Raw genomic sequence first — 23,495 nt, 5'->3', positions numbered from 1 at the left:
TCTTACTCTGGTCATTATTCTGTTGCAGGAGTGTGTGTGACAGGCAGTCAGGACTGAGTGAGTTTTGGATTTTTTAAAATTTAATGAAAACATTTTAGTTTGGTTTTTTTTTAATTTTTTTTTTTTTTTTAAGAATAAGGTGTATTGTGGATAAAGAAGTTACTGAAGAAATTCTCCTAATATTGTCCACTTGGTTGGAAGAAGTTTGCGCAGGCATTCAGTAATGCATTAACCATCCACAGGAAGATATAATGAAAAGTCTTCATAAATTACTGAGTAGTTCTGTTGAAGATCAGAAAGTTTCTTCAGCTTCTTTTCACAAATATAAGCTTACCTGTGTGACCCTGCAAAGTCTTTTCACCATTACTGCAATCTGTCAGTGTGTGTAGTGACAGGGCTGGTAAGAAGATAAAAGCTTGGATTTCAGTTTCCTACTTTTTTTTTGATGTGTTTAATACATGTATTAAAAAACAATCAGGTAACTTAGAAGTTTAACTGTCAAGTTGGTCATAACTGTGAAGCTGCTTACACTTGGCTCTCTTAAAACTAGATCCGACTTACTTTGGTATTCTTAAAAGATCTGTTTGAAATCTGGCACCTGAAAATATAAGAAAATATCTAACATAACATTAAGACACACTGTAATTCAGAATGGTGTCCTTCTCTAGGCTTCAAAAGGCAGGTCAAACCTCTCTTTCATCTAAAATTTTAATTGCAGGCTGTTTTAAATAAACTTCCTGGACACAGAAGATACTGGAACTTTGATGTATTTTGATGTATGCACCACGGGATAATTGTACTATTTCTGAATGCTATTTGGTTGTATTATCTATGACAAGTATGCTGTTTCCCTTGTCTCTGTTTATAATCTTAGCAGTGTGTTTTTATCATAGAAAGAGGATATGCTTTTCTCTTAGTATAAGCAAGAAAACCCAAGAAAAATAATCCAAATTTGACATGGATCCCCTTAGAACTTGAGGAAATATCATGCATGCCCTCTTAATGAGGGGTAAAAAATGACATTTATTTTGCTTAGGAAAAAAATGTGGAATATTAGATCTCATTTTGGAAATCTAGGCTTTGGGCTGTCATGCCTAGGAGGGTGCGAATTTTGTGTTGTGTGTAGAACTGGACACCACTTTGAATTAATTCTTGACTGGCTGAGCGTGTTCTGTCCACTTTCTAAACCATAGCAGAAATCTATTTCAGTTTGGTGTCAAGCAGGGTCTATTTGAATGAGCAGATTTTAAAAGAGAGAGAGAAAAAAATTAAACATATTAAATGACAGAGTAGCAAAATCATTTGCTGGAAATGAATGAGTGCCCATCTTAGAAAGAATGAAGGAAACTTCCAAACCAATGAAACTAAGATATTTTTATTTAAAGTCTAGCATATATGTAAGAGCTTAATTGACATGCCTTGTTATTTACTCTGAGAATCTCTTCTGAAATTATTGTGTTACTCCTGTCAAGGTACTAGTTCCCTCCAGACAGAGGACCATATGACTTGCACAACAAACACTATGCATTGCCCGATAGACGCTTCATGGAGAAGTGCAACATGTTAATGTCATCCTTTCCTGCCTACAGGCCTTAAAACTTATTTAGAGGAGAAAGCCCAGCTGCTTTTTTTCCCAAAGAGCATCAGTGTTTTTATTACTGGCGACGTGACTCAGCTCTAATACCAGTGACCTAGATCCTTGCCATAATGGGTGTTATCTCAATAGTCATAGCGCAGTCATTTGAATGCTTCAGTTTTGCACAAGTGAGACCAAATACAGAGAGATTATACAATAGCAAGCAGATCCCTAATAGTCAGAACTGCTGTGCTCTATTGACATACGGCTTGCGAGAGACAGTTTAAATATTATCAGTGGCTTTTCAAGTTTTGAGTAGATAGGGCATAATGTAAGTGGTAGGGATGAGATAGTGAAGTTACGGATTTCGCAATTGCTTAGCTTAAATGAGACTATTTCCAGCAGCAATTGACATTTATTATAATAAGAAAAAAGACATCTAGAACATGACAGACAGACTGCCTGGTCATCTTTTGGCAGAAGGATGGCATTTTGATCCATTCCTTGTTGACTGGCATAATACACTTTTACTCACCTGCTGATTGCTGCTTACAGTACTAACTTGATCTCAAGCTTATTTTGACAGAAAAATGTGTCTTTTTTGACAAAAGTGCACTTTCACAAGGCATTTGTGGCCAACACAATACTAGTAGGAGTGTGAAGATTGCCGGATGACTTCAGGTGTAGCCAGCAAACACTGACCAGCATGTTGTCCCTCAGTGAGCTATTCAGCTTCCTAAAGTTACGCATGCACCAGAAAAACTTTGATGGCTCAGGGATTAAATTACTTTCGTTTCTTTCTTTCACCCTCTCTTTCTTCCCTTTTCCTCTCCACCCTCCATCTGGCCTTCCAAGGAATGTATATTGACTTTTTGCCCTAGATTGTCACTGAGACAATGATAAACAGACTTTCTGTGTGGCATTGTTTTGTAAAGGCCAGATTTTTTATATCCTTTTTCTAAGTGCTCTCAGGTTTTGATCATTTAGGTTAAATACTTTCAGAGATAGCATTTCAATGTTTTAAGGTGCTTGAATAGTTGCACTAATTTAAGATTTTATAAATAATTACTATATTGCATAAAAAAATGCCTACCTTTTGACTGAGTTAGGACTGCATCTAAAGGACTGAAAATAGATCCATCAGTGCCTAAGGGCTTTAAGTTGAGTCTTTACATGAATTCATGGATGAGTTTACTTGGAAAAAATTGACCGGCACTGGAAAATAGAACCTGGACAAAATTAACAGCAAATCCTCTCAGCAAAGTAGATCTGTTGACTGTCAGCTGCCCTAGATTTTAAGAGTGCAAAACCACTCAGACTGTTGCTGAGCATCAGTGGCTCAGAGAGTTGGGGAAATTAGCCTCTGGTTGTGAGCATAATTGGATTCCATTTGGAGAACTTTCAAAATTTTAATATTTTAAATATTTGAGTGAAGGAAAAGTGGTTTGTTTTCATTGCTGTGTCTGTAGGGCTGGAGGGTATTTTCGTTTTCTGGTTTTAATGCCTAATTCTCCTCAGAAGATCTTAGCATACATGCTGCTTTATAAAGGCCACCTTTTGTTGTCCTTAGTGAAGCACCTACCTCCATCCCCCCTTTTCCTTGTTGGAACACCCTGTAAGTTGGACAATAGAAGCTGGTACAGTGAGAGCAGTGACTCCAAATGCAGAAACAGATATCACCTCCAAACCTGCCAAAAGCACATGTCCTACTTCAGCAGCCCTCCTTTTTATCATAGTAAAGTTTCAGTAAGGCTTGAGAGTATTGGAAAAGTAAAACCAGGATTATTAAAAAAAAAAAGCCATAAAAAACTCCCACTACTTCCTTTTGAGGTTCTTTAATATTTCCTGCATGTCTGTAGAGGGCTTGTATTTGTGGCAGTAAGTCTATTTTAATCTCAGATATAGGGCAAAAAAAAAGTTTTATTTTTTGTTTTTAACCTAAAGTGAGTTAATGAGAGATCTCGCTTTCTTACAGACCCCAAACCAATACAGATAATAATTCTCATCCTCTTTGATTACTATTTCCATTACTTCATGAATACCTGGTAATGATCCTTCAATCCTACATTTGCATGGACCACTACCCATTCCCCATACACTCCAAAAGATGTCCATCAGGACAAACATATTAATTAGGCAGAATTGTGTAAGCTTTTTTTCCAGAACCACTAGGGCCAGTTAGTCATAAGATATTATATGACAAAATTTTCTAAGTTAAAAAGCATATCCTCAATCATTCTTTCTCAGAAAAAGAGAGGCTTTAAATAGAAAGAGGAATTAGATTTCCTGAGATCCAGAACCAAAACATTCCATTTAGAAGTAACACAGATTCCTGCAATTAATAATCTAACTGAAAAGGCTTATATACATGTGGATGTGCATGTATGTGTATGCATCTTTATCTGTCCCTGCATTTCCTAGAAGTTGGTTTAGGAGTTCAGACTGGAACAAATCTGGCTGTTAGAGCTCCTCTGTTTTGTGAGGCATTGAAAGGCCACAAATGCTAATCAACATAGGTAAAACAAATCAACACTTCATTGACCACAAAAGAATTCAGATTTGATGTGACATGTAGGGGTAGAAGAGCTGCATCCATTTAGGTGTCAGTGAGGCTATAAAGTCCAGAGCACAAATGTACTGCAAGGGAGAAGGAACGAAAAACCACTTGTGTGCATAACATTCAAAAGGACAAGTGAGGGATCCAGAAGGAAATATGAAGAAGAGAACCATGGAAAATGTTTACGGCCCTGAAAAAGGATTAAAATGTATGTTCAGAATAATGCATTTTCCTAGTTACACAACACAAACAGCACGGGAATTTTGAAAATTGGTTCCTAGGTATGTGGGAACTATTCCTGATTACGTTAACTCATGCTATGTGGCTTAAATGAGGCTGTGATAGAAATGCAGCCTGTGTCAGAGGAGAGCATTTAATTATGTAAATCTGATTAAAAGCTACTGCATTGCAACAATGAAAATAACTAAAACATCAGTTAAAAAAAAAAAGAATAATTTTTAAGTGCTGAAGATGTCAGGGTTAATTATTTGATTTTAAGGTTGAATTCCAAGTGCACTCCATCATTCATATTTCCTTTTTATGGAGAGTTTGTTGAAAAAAATCAGAGAGGGGAGGAAATATAAGGGGGTAAAATTGGTGTTTCTAGAAGATCCCATAAAATTGTGCACTTTTTTTCTACTTGAAATTGATCTGCCTTGACATACAAGAGGTATTAAATTTTATTTCTGGACTTCTCACTCTACACTTCCAGTATAAAATTTTACATTCAGTATTCTCTCCAGACCTACATAAATGCATTTCTCTTTACCCATCACCGTACATAGAACAATGAACGATGATTAGACTGACAGAGTATCACTGTTTGCTCAGCAACAACGCCCATCCACCCCAAACCCTTTCTTTACTTTGTATCATCTTCCCTCTTGAACACAGTAATACCCTTTTCTAAAAACAAGTAAGTTCTGTGATCACTTTTGAGTAGAGATTTGCTTCAATTTAGTATTTTGATTTGAAATTAAAGGATGTTTCTTCAGTCAAATTTCTTTTTCTTTGGGAGAATAGGTGAAGATTCCTCTGATCAAAGTTTGTGAGGCAGACTGACTTCATGATGAAGCTGCTGATCCTGGAGAAAAAGTGCCTGCTGGCAGAAATGGACCTAAGCAATTCTTTCAACAGTCTACAGGCACCTTAACTTCTGTAGATAAAACCAAGCTTTTCCAATGTTACTAGATGTAAGAGAAATGAGGTGATCTCATTTATTTTCAGTCAAATGAATGAACTGCGCTCTTACGCATATCTCAGTATGCTGGTTTTAGCCAAGATTTCACTCATATAAGTAGAAACCTAAAGAGGAATTTGGGCTATTTGTGACATTGAGCCAAATTCCTTTCTGACTGTCCTCTGGAATAATTTTTGCTGCTTTTGCACCTCGTTCCCCATTCCTGATTGCTATCAGGTAGACAATTCCTCCTTTTTTTTTTTTCTTCAGACTCTTTAATTTTTACCAACACAAATTCAAGCCCTTTTTAGCAGATATTTTTTCTGATTTTTCCAGCCAAAGAAGGATCTAAAGCAAACAAAAAAAGAAATCATTGACACAGAACAAGTTGTGGAATTTGCTGCAGCTGGCAATTTTGGAAAACCAATGTATAAGATTTTAAAGTAAGAATATCCAGGTTTGTACAGAACAGGCCCACAGTAATGTTCAGTGTGATGGTTGCATTCACTATGCACTCCAGAATGTTCAACACCTCATACCTACAGAGGACCTGAGAATAAGAGAGCTGCCTGTCTCTAATGGCCTCTTCCCGATCATGTCCCACTTGCCATTTTTAGAAACATGACAATGGACCAGATATTTGTTTAGAGCAGACCAATGCTTCAGATCCTGTGTAAAGCTTTCCTTCTCCCCTCAAGGTCCAAACTTGCCTGCACTGCGTTGCCAGTGTCCAGTTTATGCTGGAAGTTTTTTATGGCAGAGGTAATACCTTCTTTTTCATATCTACCTTGCATGTAAAGTTGAGGTCATAGATAAACATGACACCAGATACAATGAAAAGAACAGTTCTGGGATCGTGTAAGTGAGAAGCAGGATGCATTCTCTGACATTTGTTTGTGGTTTACATCATCTGTGTTTACATCATCTATTTGTAGGGATTTCCAATTTTTCTCAAGGTAGACTGAAATAGAAGATCTTTTTGTGACAGTCTGAGATGCTTTTCTTATGTAGATGACTTTTTCAAGTCTAATGTTTAATTCTGGATTGGGAAGTGGTTTCTGCAGCTTAGAAAAAACCAAGTGAAACTTGGGTAATTTTTTTGCCTTTAACATATGCTGACATGGATATGTGCAGGTCAGTGTCTCAAAAATAGAGAGGAAATAAAGGATCTATCATCAACAAACTCAAGGACTGCAGCCTGGAAAATTCTTATTTTTAATGTGTTCTGTTGATAATGGAATGTCTTACCAGTAGAGAGCAAAAGCAAAATGATGAACACCTGTTTTACTGGAATACTTTTAAATAAAAAAATCTAGTATTAAGTTGTCTAAATATTAATTATTGTATGTTTGCACAGATATTAAGGTATGCATGCATTTCAGGAGGACCACTCATGGACGTTATCTGAAGGGCTGACAGGCTAATATTGCAGAGTGACTGAACTGAGAATGGTTTTATTGTAGTTGTTGAAGTTCAGTGTACAGAACTGGCTTTGGGTCCAGGCAGAGGACAGGTGGAAGACAACTTGGTAAACTGCACGTTAGACAACTGATATATAAAGGATATGCAGGAGGGCAACCATGCTGAAACTGCTGAAATTAGCCTTCAGACAGGGACTCCTTAAATGCCAGGGGAAGTTTCGAACATGGGTGTTACTGGTATTAATATAGTATGTTCTACTGTCTTGAGATTATGATGGCAGTGCCTTACCTGTGAGATGTGGAAAATGACTCCACCACCCATGTGCTTGTAGCACAGTGACTTGCAACACGCCAAGCTGCCACTCTTTTGTAAGTGAGAAGTATCATTAAATGTGGTGAGCCAGTTTTCCTCCTATAGGTTCTTGGAGTAGCAGCTACAAATTCTGTTCTTGTGTAGTGTGGGTGTGCAAAGGGGAGTGACACTCTTTAACAACAAATGTACCTATGCTCACCAAGGGCTGTATAAAGATTTGGTTTTTTTGACTTAGAAGTCATTTGCAGAACTTCAACCTGGATTACTTGAAATAATAGAGCTGTCACCAATGAAATATTTTGTAAAAGCAAGTGCAAATTGCACCCTTTTCAAGAGCCTGCTGGGTAATAGCAGAAACAGAACAATAGAAATGAGGCAGACCAGTGAGAGGAAGCAAACATAAATCTAAGATGCTGAATTCTAGTGAGACAAGAGTAGCTTGCAGAGTAGCTCTTAATTTATCTCCTGTCTCCTTCCCCCAGTTTTTGCATTATTCTATAGGGAATCCCATTACTGATTTAGATCAATAGCAGGCTTCCCAAGGTATTTGTGCTCCTGTGTAACATCTTTGTTGGCAACAGGGATGGTAGGATTGAGTGTACCCTCTGCAAGTGTGCTGATGACAGCAAGCTGTTGATATTCTGCGGGAAAGGGATGCCATCCAGAGGGACCTTGGCAGGCTTTTAAGAGGTGGGTCTTTGCAAACCTCAGGAAGTTCAACAAGGCCAAAGAATAGCTCTCAAAGTGTTTGCAAGGTCCTTTGGTCGGAGCAATCCCAAGTACAAGTACAGGCTGGGTGGAGAACAGATTGAGAGCATCTGTGAGGAGGACTTTGGGGTGTTGGTCGATGAGAAGCTCAAGATGACCTGAGCTTCCAGCTCAGAAAACCAAGCCTGTCCTGGGCTGCACCAAAAGCAGTGTAGCCAGCAGATCTAGAGAGGTGATCCTCCCACAATACTCTGCTCTTGTGGACCCTACCCGGAGTGCTGTGTTCATCTCTTTGGCCTCCAAAAAACCAGTTGGAGTGAGTCCAGAGGAGAGCCACAAGGATAATTGGAGGTCTGGAGTACCTCTCCTAGAAGACAGGCTGAGAAAGTTGGGGATCTTCAGCCTGGAGAAGGCTCCAGGGAGACCTTATAGCAGCTTTCTAGTATCTAAAATGGGCCTACAAGAAAGTTGGAGGGGGAATTTTTACAAGAGCATGTAATGACAGGAAATGGAAATGAAGGAATAGCTCTCAAACTGTTCACAAGCTTTAGAAAAACTGTATAAGATTTCGCATATGGCTCAAGGAATTATTGATAGGTTTTCAGGCAATGTTATGATTCATAATTCCACTGTTGGAATGTCTAAGTTTGATTTTTGCTGCTTAGAATTATTTTGAAACAAGGGTGCTGTTAGGAACACCTCTTGTACAAGAGTCCTGAAGAAGGATGAATTTTATCCATTCTGAATGTCACAGAAAATCAGTTTCCATCTTTTTCTGCCCTCAAAAATTCCTGGCTTCCTGGTAACTCTTAGGCTTATCCTTTTAATCACTTCACAGCATGTAGAGATGATGGGTATGGGTCTAGAATATTTCCCCGGCCCATAGGCATTTTCACAGTGCAGCTGTTGATCATGTGAACATATTCATGTTTCCTTCACAGCTGACACCCTGCAAATGTCTGGCATGCCTGGAAATGGCAAAAGTGTTCAGAGCAAAAGGAGCTTTCTTCTTATAGGGATGGCATGTCAGTTTTCTGGAGGGTTAGGGAATTTGAAGTGAAAATAAGGATTTCTTCAATTACATTAAGACAATACAGTCTATCAATGAATAAAAAGTGTTTTGTGCTAAAGTATGGGTCTAGGAATACAGACAACAGAAAACCAAGTAACTTTATTTTTATTCCCTTAGAAGTAAAGGATTTCAGAGCAATAAAGTTAAATGTTTCACAGATCTAAGATTTTTAGCTTGTCTCACCTCACTTTTTTTTTTTTGTAAGAGATGCCTCTTTAAAACTCTGCCTCTTTTGCTGTGAAGTTTAATAAATTTTTGACAGCTGTCAGAGTAGGGATGTGCTGAGAATGCTGCCTATCACACTGACCAACTGTGTCACTGCTTCTTTGTTCTTCCATCTGTTTGTCATTTTTTGTCCCACTCTCTTACTACAAGTGCCTTTCAGACAAGTAGCATTTTTGCAAGGTGTTTCGTACAACATCTACACAATTGCTCCTGATGCATGTCATCCCCCTGTGTTTTTTCTATGTATTCAATTCTCTTTTCTAGCTAAAAAAATCCTACAAGGTAAAATTAGATCAACCCCCTGCAAAACCAAATATATGAAATCTCATATGAATGCAATTATAATTTTGACAAGAGTCTAAAATGTTTAAAGCAGAATCTCTGAGGCATTAACTTCTGTCAGTGCTTGCTTCTTCACTAAAGCAGAGCTCATGCCTTTATGCAAGGATTGAACAATCCAGTCAACTAATTAAGTATGCCTTCTGTCACTTTTTTGAACCCTTTCATTTGAGGGTGCATGAATGTTTCCCTCTGTAACCTAGTGAACCTAATATAAGACAGTGAATTGTCATTTGAGCTAATCTAACCATATTATTTTCTCTGTTTAAGGAAACAGGGCTACAAGGACACATTTATTGCATATCAAATTATTCAGGTCTTTTGTCTGCAGCGAAGCTCATTTTAACAAAAATCTGATAAAGGAATAAATATGTAATGATGAGTAAAATAATGCATACTGGATAGAGATGACATATCTAATTCTGATGTTAATGGACTTAGTATCAGAAGACAGACAGTTATGCTTCTGTAATCTCCATTACATAAATCACCTGAAAGGATATGTTAGGCTTATATACCAGCAGAGTGGACAACTGTGTTCGAAGTTAAACCTTAGAACACATATCTGTTCCCACAATCTTCCTATCATTTCGTAGTACGTGATCCACAACCACCACTGAACTAGTGATCTTGCTCCATTTTTTTCCAACACGAAGGATCCAGTCTACTGTTGGATTTCTGCTTGCCCACTGCCTTGCTGAAGCCCACCCTTTTTGGTACTTTTCGCACCAGTTCTCTCTGGCTGCTCCAGGGGGTGAGATAACTGACTGCTTTGTGATTGCAGCCTATACCTACTTGAATTGCGAAGATGTGCCATCCTTCCTACCACTGCTCTGTGGATGTATTCTTATCCTGTTCTAATGAGGCTTTTAAAGATGAGATGAGCCTTAATATCTGGGAATAGTGTTTTCTAGAGTCGTGTAAGGCACATAAGTACATGGACAAATGGATTGCCTCTACAGTGGATGTCTTGTTTTTAGAGCTATTGTCTTGGAAATAGTCCTTGATATTTCAAGCAGTATTTCCCCATTTCCTAGATATATTCTATTTGTCAGACACAACCCAGCTTCAAAATGGCCAGTTTCTAATCACTGTGGTGTCCTGTAGGACCCTAAATATGTAGGGAAATGGATTTTCACCATTTGAAAAAGTTTGTATTTTGCTAAAATATTTTTTAAAACCCAAACCAAACCCACAAGCAAAGAACCCAAACCCTACCACTCCCAGCTCCCACCAACTTTCAGTATGAGAAACAAAGCACAATTCTTCTCTTAAACTATGGCACAGTTCTTATCTTAAACTATGGGAGAATTTACGTTTGTTTCTTGCACGTTGCAGTTTTAGAAAGGGAGAGAAGGGATGGTAGAGAAGTGTCAGTCTCTGAATAAAAATTCCTCTTTCATATATAAAAATTCATTGAGAATGAAACAGATAAATTTTACAAAGTCACTGTGAAGCAGAAAGAACAACTGCAAAGTAGCTGTGTAGAACATTAGTAGTGATTGTTTTGTTTCATTTTGATTAAAAATTTTTTAAACAAACAGCGTGATGAGAGTACATAAAAAAAATATTTTACTGTAAATACTAACATGTTGGGACTGATCTATCTGTTGCTTGGCGGAGGGTAAAAACCCAAATGTATAATTTGGTATTTCAGTGCGAAATACCTTCATACCGGGACAATACCTTATATATTTTTATAAGAAAATATGTTAATTATTTAAGAAAATATATATTTATGCCTTCATATATATATATTTAAGGCATGAGATCTCGTCTCACATAAACTCTTGTTTGTATGTCCAATCCCATCTTTCTTAAATCATGCCACAGCTTTGAGGGAAAAACTGTATACAACAGAGAGTTTGGAGGTTTGAATAAGTCAGCAGTAATAAGACAGTTTAATATTGTGCATTAATGAACTAGAATGAAAATAAATGTCAGCTGAATAATGAAATATATACACAAATAAAAAATAATAATAGAAAGCAAACATCAGTAATTTGTACCCACACATCAATGCATGAAAGCGAATGAAGCAGAGAGGACAGCAATGCCCACAATGATATCCAGCAAAGAGTTACTGCTTCACACCACATTCTGAGAAGTCATTAGATAACATTGTGATTCAGTATCTTAGTCATTCCTTTCTGTACATTACCATAGCATGATCTGCTAAGCTTTAAAAGCAGTTCTTTTGTGGTTTTTTTGTTCACTTCTTGCTATGTGTTCTATTTTGTATCAACGAGGATAGAACATTTCATACAGATTCATCTGGGGAAGGGCTGTTTTTCTTTAAGGGAATGGTCAGGTTGTCCAGGATTTTTGTGTTCACAGAAACAGGACTTCTCAGCTTGTGTCTGCATGAGATGAACTACACTGTGCATCTTTGTCTTCACCTTCACATGGGGTTGTTACCTTCACCTCTCTCTGTCACTAGCTTCCAGGCACATGTTGTCTCCTATCCACATGCATTCTATCATGTCTCATTCTTTGAATAAAACCCATGTTTGGAAGATGGGAAGTGAAGGCCAGGACTGAATTCTGTAGATACATATAGAGGAGGCACTCTTTATGCTCTTTATGCAGATTTACCCCTTCCTGCATTCAAATGGTTGTAGGAAGCAGCTGGCTTGATTTCTTCCATTTGTGCAAGGCTGTACCACATTCAGCTCCAACTTTATAGGAGCAGATTCTATCTCCTGCAGCAGGTGTAGCATGGATTCAGAAAAAGGACCATGCAGTAGCTTCGATGGACTGCAGTTGGGTAGTCCAAAATTAGTAACACTGTAAGAGATGGAACTTTGCCTCCAAATTTTCTGTTTTCCCTCTGGATTTACTGTGGTAAGAACTGCTGCTCTGTGGAAGAATTTGAATTAATCTCAGGGCATGGTGCTTTTCTTTAGGTGTCCTCTGTTTGGAAAAGGCCACTAAACCCTTCTAATGAAATAAGTGCATATCAGTATTTTCACACAAATACATTTCCAGAAGAGGTGTGTTTGCCATTCTACTGCTTAAGAAACCTCTTCAGTATCTATTAGCAAGTGTATAGACAGATTTAGAGTCAAGAACTGAATTTTCACAATTCGAACCTGGAGTTTCTTGATTAAAATGTATTTCAGTATAAAAGAAATCTGCAGTGACTGACCCAAAATGACTGCGTTTTTGAAAGCTTGATTTGCGTATCACCTAAACTTGCTTTTGTCTTTGCTTGCTTTTATGTGAGAGAATGGTTATCTTTGCACTATGGTTGCACAATTCCTTTATAGACTGCTCTTCTGTGACAAGTTAATATCGCTGCCACCAGCCCAATGGAGTGGCACAAGTTGAATCCCATGCTAATGTCTGGTGGGTATCAAGACGGAGGACAATCGCAGTGCAGAACCTCATATAAGTTGTGCATCCAGTCCTAGGATCCATATACATCAGATTTCTTTGTAACTTTGCTTTGAACCTTCAAGGGAGCTACACAATATTTGGGTTATCTGTAGAATACATTGAGAGACAGAATATTAAATATTCTGAGGGAAGAATGCTGATCCCCCCTTTACTCTGTTCTACACTGGCAAAGTGCTTTCTTCCCATGAATCATCTACTCTGTTTTACACCAATTTTCACTTAGCAGTCTATGGCCTGACCTCTGCTACTGAAACCTGTGACACAGTTAGCTGGTACAAGGCAATTTGGGATGCAAAGAACAAAACTTTCCTGCCTTCTGTGTTCAAGTAAGTCAGGTCACTGCGACTGCCAATAATGTTCTCCTATGTATTTTTTATACACATGAACATCATGCACTTGTATTGGCATTCCTTGGGAATTAAAATATGACATTGATTGTTTATGCCATATTACATTAGCCATCCCACTGGGGTCAACAGGTGTATTCACACAAGGAAGGAATCCAGGTCTGAGCCTTTGATTCCTGTAGCATTCTTCTTTTAACCAAACCAAAATATTACTCTGTGCTTAGATTATGTTCAGTTGCAGCTGAGAGATGATCGTTTGTCTTTCAGATTCCATTCACATGACTCTTTTTTCATAACTGATATACGTTAATTTATGCTACATGCTCTCAGGACTATGTCATCTGAGAAGTAATATTTAGATAGCCAAATATCTGACACAAAAAGCATATGGCTATCACACACACACATTTAAAAGTCCAAGAAATCACATCTCCCAGTTGCTCATATCTTTCACTGTTTGTGTTGGTTTACTTTCAGTAAATACAACTGCAGATCTTTGGCCTGTGTCACATGTCAACTAAGGATAAGAACCCTCAATACAGGAACTCAGTTTTCAAATGTAAATGAGGCAAATACCTGAATCTCAACAGTTTCCTTATATATCTTTGAACTACCAGATTATGCAGGTGTATCATCTGTATTATGAGGGGTAACTTGTGCATACAAGAACCCATTTATGTCAATTAAACTATTTGTGTATGGAAGCTAAAATAAGTTTAGGGCATGCACTTTGGCATGTAGACACTTTGCCAGAGTAATTGATGGAGTGAATTGTGAACACCTCATCTAAGGACATTAAAATACAGAACTGCTAAAAGTCACTAAAGCAAAGGATTTTATATTTTTTTAAACTTTAAATATTTTGCTAGATTCTGACTATTTTATTCTGTGTGCTGTCTTGCTTAAACCCAATATAATAGAAAAACTAGATTTTTATAATTTTTTTATTACATTACAAATGCTGGGAAAATTGTAATGAGCTAGAGTTTAGATTTTGAAGCATTTAACTACTCCATTTCCATCTGAGTTAACATATAATGCCATCTTTAATTCTGTATTTATCACAGGAAATTTTTTGCTTGAAAGATATACTTCTGGGAATATATTAATTGTCCTGTGCCATAATATCACTTCTGAAAGGATTAAGTCCTTAAATATTAGAGTTCAGTAGGACTGTTCTTAATCTTTGCTGTAATAATAAATACTGAATGTCAGACCTTTTCAAAGATCCAAATTGGAAACGTCGTTTATCTCACTAAAATGAAGGGGAGCTCCACATGTGTACATATGAAAGTAGGGAATTGTTATCCCAAATATAGCTTGCAAAGATAATTGGAAAGGATTAATTTACTTCATGTGGCTTTCAGGGATGTGAATAGTCTGCTGTGTTCCCAGGAAACAAAGAATTTGGAAGTCTTTTGCTGGTGCATAATTGTCTTCAAAGTTTGCATTCTCAGGTATTTTTAGGTGTACCTGTCCTTGAAAAGGTGATTCAACCCCAAACCTCAGGTTTTCCCTGTCGGAAGCTTCTTCATATTGCTCCAGACTCCTAACATGAAATTTTGAATATTAGAATATTTTGTCACCGTTTATAATATTCGTGGAATAGAATTTCTTTCAATAAGTTACACATGCGTATATCTGTACATGTATAAATATTGATGCATACCAAGTTTTGGAAGACTCTGTCAATAGAATTAAGCCATGTTATGTTTGTGTTCTAGCAGGTGCAGTTTGAGTCTCAGACAGAGAGGCTTTTATCAGTCCTGTGTGGGAAGCTGGTTAATCAAGCTTCTGTACTTTTCATCTGCACCCACAGTTTTACCTGAGTTGCATTTCCCTTGCTTAGATTCCTCCTACTTATGTAAAGCCTCCGGCTCAGCAGTCTGACATTGACCTCTTTGTTCATGGCCATTTACTTTCCGCTGCATGGCAGCTCCGTAGAGGTACTGTGCAAGCAATTCCCTTTCCAGCATATTGCCAGCTGGAAAGAGCTGACATGAACCTTCTAGGAAAGTTGTGATATGGTGTAATATCCACATTCACCTGCAGCCATCAATTTTAAGGCGTTATCTCTGAAAAGCAGAGGGGATTGAGTGGATGTGCTGTAAAGGAATCAATGGAATATCCACTTTAATGCTCTCCTGAGAATGAAGGCATGGTCTGCAGAAATCCATTCCGGCAAATGTGCTAATGCCATGGTGTTTGTGTCCTGGACTTCCTGTGAGGTGAGACCCTGCAGGGTCTCTGTGGTCTGCTGTTGAGTCCCCTCTCAACAAAGAGGTTCTCTAGAAACAAAATCTCCAGGACCTGTATATAGACATGTAGCTTCAGGGAGCAAATGGAGTCCCAGAATTCCATTTGGAAAATGTTCATCTCTAGGGTTGCAAGAATATCCAGTGGTGTGGGAACATCTACTGGTCTGGTTAATACCAAAGTACCAGCATTCAACTTTTACAGATGCAGATCAGATCTGCATTTCTCCCTTCATTATCTCTGCATGGGAATTTGCTTGAATGTAGAGAGTAGGTTGCTTATCAGCTGATATGGTGGGACAAGGAGTCAGCCTCAGCTGCAGACTCAAGAAACCATGAAATAGATGAGCTTCATATATGATTTTGTGAGGCAGTATAAAAAAAATTGTCAGCTACACAAGAGTGGCTATAGGGCTGTGAAAGAAAGTTTTTCCACCTATGAACACCTATAAAACATCAGTAGGTGATTTAAAATATTTTTCAGTATGAAAATATAATTTGGATAGTATACTAATTAATTTAATTACTTAAGTATTATTTATTAAATGCTGTCATGTATGATATTTACTCTGGTTTAGTTGTGCAGATTTCGTAATCAATGGATTGGTGTATTGTAGAGCCCTATCTTAATCTGAAAGCTCAAGAATTAAAACATTGTATCTTTTCACTCATTGAACACAGGAGGTTGTTAGGCAGCCAATTTTGAGGAAATGCAGGTAACTTTGTTTGGAAAATCTTAGGTGATGCAAGGCCTACACTCATTCACAAAAAAATGGCTTCACAGTGGATGAGAAGTGCCGCAAATCCTCAGAAATCAAATGACCAAGTGCTAGTTGTATGCCAGGCCTGTGTTTTACTGTGCCATCAGCAAGCCACACTCTCTATTCTGTGGAAAACTGACTGCTGCCTCTTGTTCACTGTAGAGGCTGCACCTGTTCCTTCGCTCCTGTGGCCACTCCTGATCTTCTCCTCCCGAGTGCCACTCTACAAGGCTGGACACTACACCTCCATGTTTGTTGTCAATGCGCATGACTAAAGTGGCATTTTCATATTCGAGTGCAGTCGAGGCCCCTTAAAGCAGAGGGTTGCAAGTGTGAGAGAGAGATATGTTATTCCCTAATGGCTTATTACCATTCCATTTGCAATTCAGATCAGCTCTAAATTGACTGAAATTTTTAAACACATAGCAGGCAGTTTAAACTAATGATTGTCTGGAGGTTCACATCTGACACGAGCTAAGCTTCTGCTCAAAACAAATTGCAAATAATTCCTTCCTTAGAGTCAAAATGTCACTTTTTTACATGGTGCATTGTTGCCAGATTTTGTCAGTTTTGTGAAAAGAAAAGCCACACCGAACCCCACAAAAAAACTGCTGAATGTTCTGAATTAGACAGCCGTGTGGCACTGGGGTTGCTCCCCACCCCCCTTATTTACAGTAATGTATATGTGTACGTGGATCCCTGTAGCCTGATGGAAAATCCTTCCAGCTCCAGCTCCCAACACCCTCAGCCTGCACCACATGCCCCCAGGGCCTGAGCTTTCAAACAACCCTTGCAGGGAGTGGGATGCCTTGGCCACCAGCATCTCTGTACCTATAGCTGCCAGGGTGAATGACCGACTCTGCTTCATCCCAGGCATTCTGCCTTGGCTGCCTCCCTGTTGTCAGCTTGCCTAGGCCCAACAGCCACGGTCCTGGAAGTAGGGGTGCCATGGGTGGCTGTGGTGTATCACAGCGATGATGAACACTGCACAGACTGGGCGCTGTGTACCCTGATGGACAGTGCTGAGCCTTCTGCACTTCCGTGAAAAATGCCAGGTGCTGGCACAGAGTTGCTTTCTTCAGTCCCTGGAGATGTAGTAAAATGGGCTTAATCCTTCATTGTTTCCATTTTTCAGTACCTTGCAATGGCTGCTTAAAGCAGTATTTCAGAGTTGGAGTTTAATTCCATCAAGATTTCAAAGTCCATAGGTTTGATGATGATAAAAAGGGAAGCTCTTTAAAAATAGCCAGTGGGGTGGAAATGGTGTGTTCAGTTTGTGATTGAAATTGAGTTTCCCTTGAAAGAAATAACCCATCTGAAGGGACTTGCTGGAGAAATTTAAATAACTTGCAACCCCATATAACTAAATGCACATAGGGAAGTATCTGCTAATTTCTGAAGAGAAAGAGCTTATCTAGAGAGAAAACTAAAATCCATTTTTCTTTGATGGAATCCTTGTATATTTCCGCTTTGTAGATGCTATCAAAGGAATAAGGTTTGGGACAGTCTTTTTCACCCACAGTGTTACTGGATCTGTTATGTTTGTTGGATGTTACTTGAATGCCTGTATTACTTAGCTGAATTGTGGCTACTTTCGGACTCCAGGAAAAGGTTTGTTTTTCAAAAATTATGACAATGAACCCTCTTACATTCATCACAGTTGTTGTTCAGTTGCTGTTTATGTTTTCATCTTGAACTGTGTATTGATATACTTTGTACAATATTGCATGTCTCAAAAGCTTTTGCATAGTACATGGTCATGCTTAATGTTTTCTCAATCTCTTTTCCCATTGAAAAATATTCCTTGAACTGTTGTTAAAATGGTGTTTTGATGGAAATTTTCTCATGAGAGAAAGTATGGTGAAATGATATGCTTCTTATGCACTAAAATTGTAATTTCACTGAAAATTTTCATTTTCTTGCTGAAAAATGTAAATCCAGAATGGATTTCAATCTATGCATGGTAAGAAATCCTGAAACATCATTTGATTGTCTTGATTAAGAATGTCTCTGTGAGGAAGTAAAAGTTGAAACCAAATCAAAGGACTTTTCTTTGCTAAAAGTCAACTTTCCTACTACATGTTCATTACATGTAAAAAATTGCATTTTGGGGTTTTTTTTTTAAAAGGAGAGTGTAAACATAAAAAAATGCATTTCTTCAGATTTTCTTAACTTTGTGATCTTTTTGGGAATATCTACCTGCTTGAAACTAGCTCTGGGAAAGAGGTGCATATGTGTTACATTTTCCTTATGCCTTCAATATGTACAGTTGAAATGTGATATACTTTGCAGTTAACAAAAACCAGCAACAACAAAGAAGAGGATCAGCTTACGGATTATGTATATGGATTAGTATAAAATAAGTTTCTGCTTTCAAAATAACCTTATAAGTGCCACCTCCTTCCACTATATAAATCTATTTTGTTGGAGAGTAAATTTAAATTCAGTTTGCCCAGCTGCAATTAAGTATATATAATAGAAGTATTGCTGATTGATTTTAAGGTTAGAACTCAAACAAAACTATCTTTCATCTCTGAGGCATTAAAAACCATTTTTCACCTTTTGATTTGCTGGAGGGAAGGAATGCCATCCAGAAGGACCTTGATAGGCTTGCAGAGTGAGCCTATGCAAACCTCAGGAAGTTCAACAAGTCCAAGTGCAAAGTCCTGCTCCTGGGTCATGGCAATCCCCAGCATCAATTCAGCCTGGGGTAAGAATGGATTTAGGACAGCCCTGTATAGAAGGACTTGGGGATACTGGCAGTTAAAAAATTGAGTATGAGCCGGCAATGTGCACTTATAAGATAGGAAGTCAATCACACTCTGCATCAAAGGAAGTTTGGCCATCAGGTTGAGAGAGGCGATTCTGTCCACTCTACTCTGTTCCAGATGCCACCTGGATGACTGTGTCCAGTTTTTGGGTGCCCAGTACAACTACTGTTAGAGCAGATCCAAAAGAGGGTCACAAAAATTATCTGATGGCTGGAACACCTCTCCTGTGAAGAAAGGCTGGGAAAGGTGGGGCAGAAGGTTTCAGGGAGAAGGTATTGTCACCTTTCTGTACATAAACAGGATGTCTTGTCCTGTAGTGAGAACAGTTTTAGACTGAAAGAGGGTAGATTTAGATTGGATAAAAGGAGTAAATTTCTTAAAAATGGGGTGGTGGGATGCTGAAATGTTGCTCAGAGAAGTTCTGGATGCTCCATTATCACAAGTGTTCAAGGTCAGGTTGAATGGGGCATTGAGCAACCTGATCTAGAGAATGTCCCAGTCCATTGCAGGGGGCTTTGACAAGAGGATCTTTAAGGTCCCTTCCAACCCAGACCATTTAGCGATTCTATGATTCAGTGCATGCTTTGGAGGTGTTTCTTTACCACGTCTCTAAAACCTGTAGTATGGGTAAAAGACAGTAACACTACCATTCTACAGCTTTGCTCTGCTCTTTGCCCCTAGATAGATTTATGCCATGACAATAAAATATATATTACCCTTAATTTACACCAAGACAGGATTCATAATCCATTTGATAAAAAGGCTATACCAGTTATGGCATGGCTTGATATCAGGGTGATGTGCACAGTATAAATAATTGCATAGGAAATTTTTTTCCCTCACAGCAGTGATGTAGCTTTTTTTTTTTCCTGAGTTATGACATGCACAAGGAGGATTGTGTAGCAGACCAAAAAGATCTTGTGAAGCAATCCTACTATCTAACACTGTATTAAAAGCTTCAACACTTGTTTTGGTGTTAGTTTCTTTGTCTTATATTCATCTAAACATTACTTTCACTTAGATGGAATCTCAAGTGAAAATAAAAAAAAATGGGTATCCTAACCTTCTTGAAAACCATTTCTGATGCTTTTGCTTTACATTTTTCATGGTGCCATACATGAAAAGCTTGTCTGTCAATAAACTCAGTCTGTGCATTGCACTTTCTTCCATCTCATGGCCCTTGAGAGACTATGAGAGTATTTTCTAACACCATGAAGTATTTTCTAGTACGAGATGATAAAGAACAGAATCCTTTATATTTTCTCACTTTGATGCGACAGGGACACAGAGAACAAATTCCTTGCAAATAACACAAAAAACACTTTAAAGAAATGCTGAGCTGCTTATTACATTAGCATTGACATGAGGACCCATGGTCTCTATTGCATGGGCCTCATGAAGATACCATGCAAATCCAATCAATTCAAGTATCTTTTGTCATATTAAGTTACAGTACATGTGCTGTAGATCCAGGATGTTGAAACATCCAAAAGACTCTGAGGCTTTAGTTAGGCTTGGATAATCATCAAAAGCTTGGAAAGTTTTTTGCTCTATATGAACTATTTTTATCCATGAAATCAGGCTGGAAATCTCCCAAGACTGGGTCCTGGGGAAGATTATTGTTATTTCAATCATCTGGCTAAAGAAAGAGCCTATTGTCATGTGTGATTATTGGCCTAATCCTGCAAACCATGCACAATGTTTTCAAACATGAAGTCAGTAAAGGTAAGCACAATAATATCTATATATATTTCAGGAGCTATTTCTACCTTAGCAAAGGAGTGAAAACAATGGCAGAGAGACATGTTAATGTTATGTACCACACTTTCGTCTTCTTTGAATTATAAATAAACAGAGCAGGACCTTGTTGGGAAGGGCTCCTTTTTTCTTCTGTCTTAATGTACAGTAACAGTTGATGAGTGTTGGTCTAGTAATTCTGATAATACTGTTAAATATATAGTATTCTTATTTGACACTGAAAGCTGAAGGGCGGTAGTCATCTTGATAGAGAAAAATACTCCATTAGTGAATGGGAATATTTTTAGAGTTAGTAATTTAGTGCACAAATCAATTCCTATTCACTGAGTGCACATGCGTGTTATCTATTCAATATTTGCAAAATCCTTTGCAACATGTGGTATATGGTACAAATGGTATGAGCTTTATGGCTTCTTTGATATGCTGGAGTGAGTGCTCTTAGCATTTTTGATGACTCACACTGTCACTTGTGAATTAATAAGTGATCTGAACTCTTCAGTGTAATGAACCCTATCATTTATTAAAAAGGGAAAACTGTTCCCCTAATTAGTGTGGTGATGTTTGATAAGAAAATTCTGTTTTTGAAGGACTACTATTATTAAATATTGTCGGTAAATACTGTTCATTTTTATGTTTGGCAAAGCACTTTCTGGTAGCTGACTTGATGAAATTTAGCAAAGCATTTGTTGTAAAAGTGTTCTTTAACAAATTTTGTCTACTCTCATTGTTATCGTTTTTTTAAAAATGAAAATATTGAGAATATCAAAAATATAGGAATTTGCAGTAAAGGGTTCATCCAAGGCATGTCTTCCCAAACCCAAGAATGTTAGCATGGGATTTAAGTGGGTGATTAAAAGGGCATAAAAAACCATTAGTGACAATGTAAGCAACATGGTTTTTTACTTTCCTCAATGCACATTAAAATTGTAAATTGGAAGGTGGGCTCTGTATCCTTCAAAATGGCCTTGCATTTTTTGTATGTTCCAAAAGTCAGATGGGAGAAGTCTCTGAATTCTTACTTTTTTTCTCCAAAAATAAGGACAGTTTGTACTGCTTTCACTGTATGGAAAAAAAGATATATTTCAGAGGACATTAGGCACCATTGCTTGTCTGTTTTCATTTACTCCCCACAGTTGAATAGAAGAACGGAAATGAAAAATCACTATGAAAAAATGTAATTAAAAAAAAGTATTTAGTTGTGGGGGGATATATCTAAATACAGCCTTAAAATCCCAATAATAATAGATACTGTTAAAATGCTATCTGGTAGTCATTGAGTTCTTTAGGAAAAAAGTTGGAAAACCATGGCTGACACTCTTACTGTTTTCTGAGACTGATGTTGAATTTAGCTTCATTCCTTAAGATGGATATGAACATGAAGAACTTCAAAAAGGTATCATTATGTTTTAAAACTGTTGTTTTAAAACGTTTTTTAGCACTTAATAAATCTGTGTGTAGTCAATCTTAAATTGCAATTGAATTGAACACCAAGGCTCAGCATCAGTCTTCAAGATGTAGCAAAGTAATTTGCAGGCACAAGTCATTAAGGGCTTGAGACAGAAATATCAAATATGTTAATAGCTTTACAGATCAGCAAACCCAGTAGTTTCAGTGGGAATGTGTATGCCTGTGGTGTTATTCCCATGCATGGTTGTACTACTAGATTTCTTTAGTGTATGGATATATACATAAGTATGATTACTGAGTTTACATTTCTGACATAATTTGTTGCCGTATACATTTCATTAATAATAAGCAGACTCTATTTAAAATGTAGCCCCCAGAGAATTTCTGTTGTTCAGAAATTAAATTTAGAAGATATGTGTGGTGTCTACACTGTGTATCCCTTTTTATTAGAATTGTGCATTGTCTTTGAAATAATACTGTAAAGGTCAACTCTATTGTACAGATGAATTGCCAAGTTATAGTTAAAACACTAGAGGCTTTTTGTAGGATCTCAAATAAAAAAGAGGAATAGAAAGGATGATAGAAAGATTATCACATTATTAGTTAAGCAGCTGATTCCAAATGATATATACTGTCAATAAAATCTTCCCTTATTGTCTTTAAAATCATCCTCAAAATTATTTCTTTTTGCTCCAGTGGCTACCTATCATCCTGGAGTCTAGAAACAAGTCTTGAATAACAAGTCGATTTCTGTTTTGTGTATCTCTGCTCCTCTGTTGTGTTCAGTGATAAATGCTCTCAGTAATAAGTTGGCTTAAACTTCATACCATTTAGATTCCATGTCACAAAGTGTTTTCTTAAATTTAGTGCCATCTATGGAACCTTGAATATAATTTTAAAAGGGAACAGAACCTATATTTCAGCTAAGGAGCCTATATTTCAGCTAAGTGGACCTTTTCTTTCCATTCCTGTCACTATGCAATCTTAAATGAACAGAAGTAAATATATGAACAGATTTTTAAATATGGCCAATTTGGACATTGAATAAATAATTAGAAAACTAGCCATTTTGTGAAGTAGCCACAAGTTAATACGCTCGGAAAAAAATACTTATTGTTATCAGCTTCTTTTATTTAGAAAGAACATGCTTGTTTTAAATTCAATTTTATATAAAATAAGAGTTTGGCCGTGTAATTTCTTGTTGGACAAAAGACAAGAGTTGCTCAGGACTTACAAATATGGACTAATTAACAAAATGTTAGAATCATAGAATCATAAAATTAACCTGGTTTGGAAGGGGCCTTGAAGATCATCTTTCAATACAGAGCTGATTCCCTTGTGATCAGGGACACTTTTTGCTAGATCAGGCTCCTCACAGCCCAGCCTGGCCTTGAACACCGCCAGGG

At 37.6% G+C, this 23,495-nt stretch overlaps 1 protein-coding gene across 7 annotated transcripts in view; it reads left to right on the top strand.

Moving 5' to 3' along the window:
• The window catches only part of LOC121674672, a 300,378-nt gene that overhangs the window by 265,097 nt on the left and 11,786 nt on the right, over positions 1-23,495 (top strand). For all 7 annotated transcript variants that reach the window (XR_006019763.1, XR_006019759.1, XR_006019760.1 and 4 more), the window contains one exon: positions 134-18,863. The gene's annotated coding sequence lies outside the window, so the exon portion shown is untranslated. The remainder of the gene's footprint in view (positions 1-133; positions 18,864-23,495) is intronic.

The sequence above is a fragment of the Corvus kubaryi genome, unplaced genomic scaffold (assembly GCF_017639235.1).
Source record: "Corvus kubaryi isolate FWS band 111438036 unplaced genomic scaffold, C.kubaryi_AGA036_p1.0 69, whole genome shotgun sequence".
Classification (NCBI taxonomy): Eukaryota; Metazoa; Chordata; class Aves; order Passeriformes; family Corvidae; genus Corvus; species Corvus kubaryi.
The sequence above is the reverse complement of the archived record's forward strand: the minus strand, read 5'-3'. Positions and strand labels throughout refer to the sequence as shown.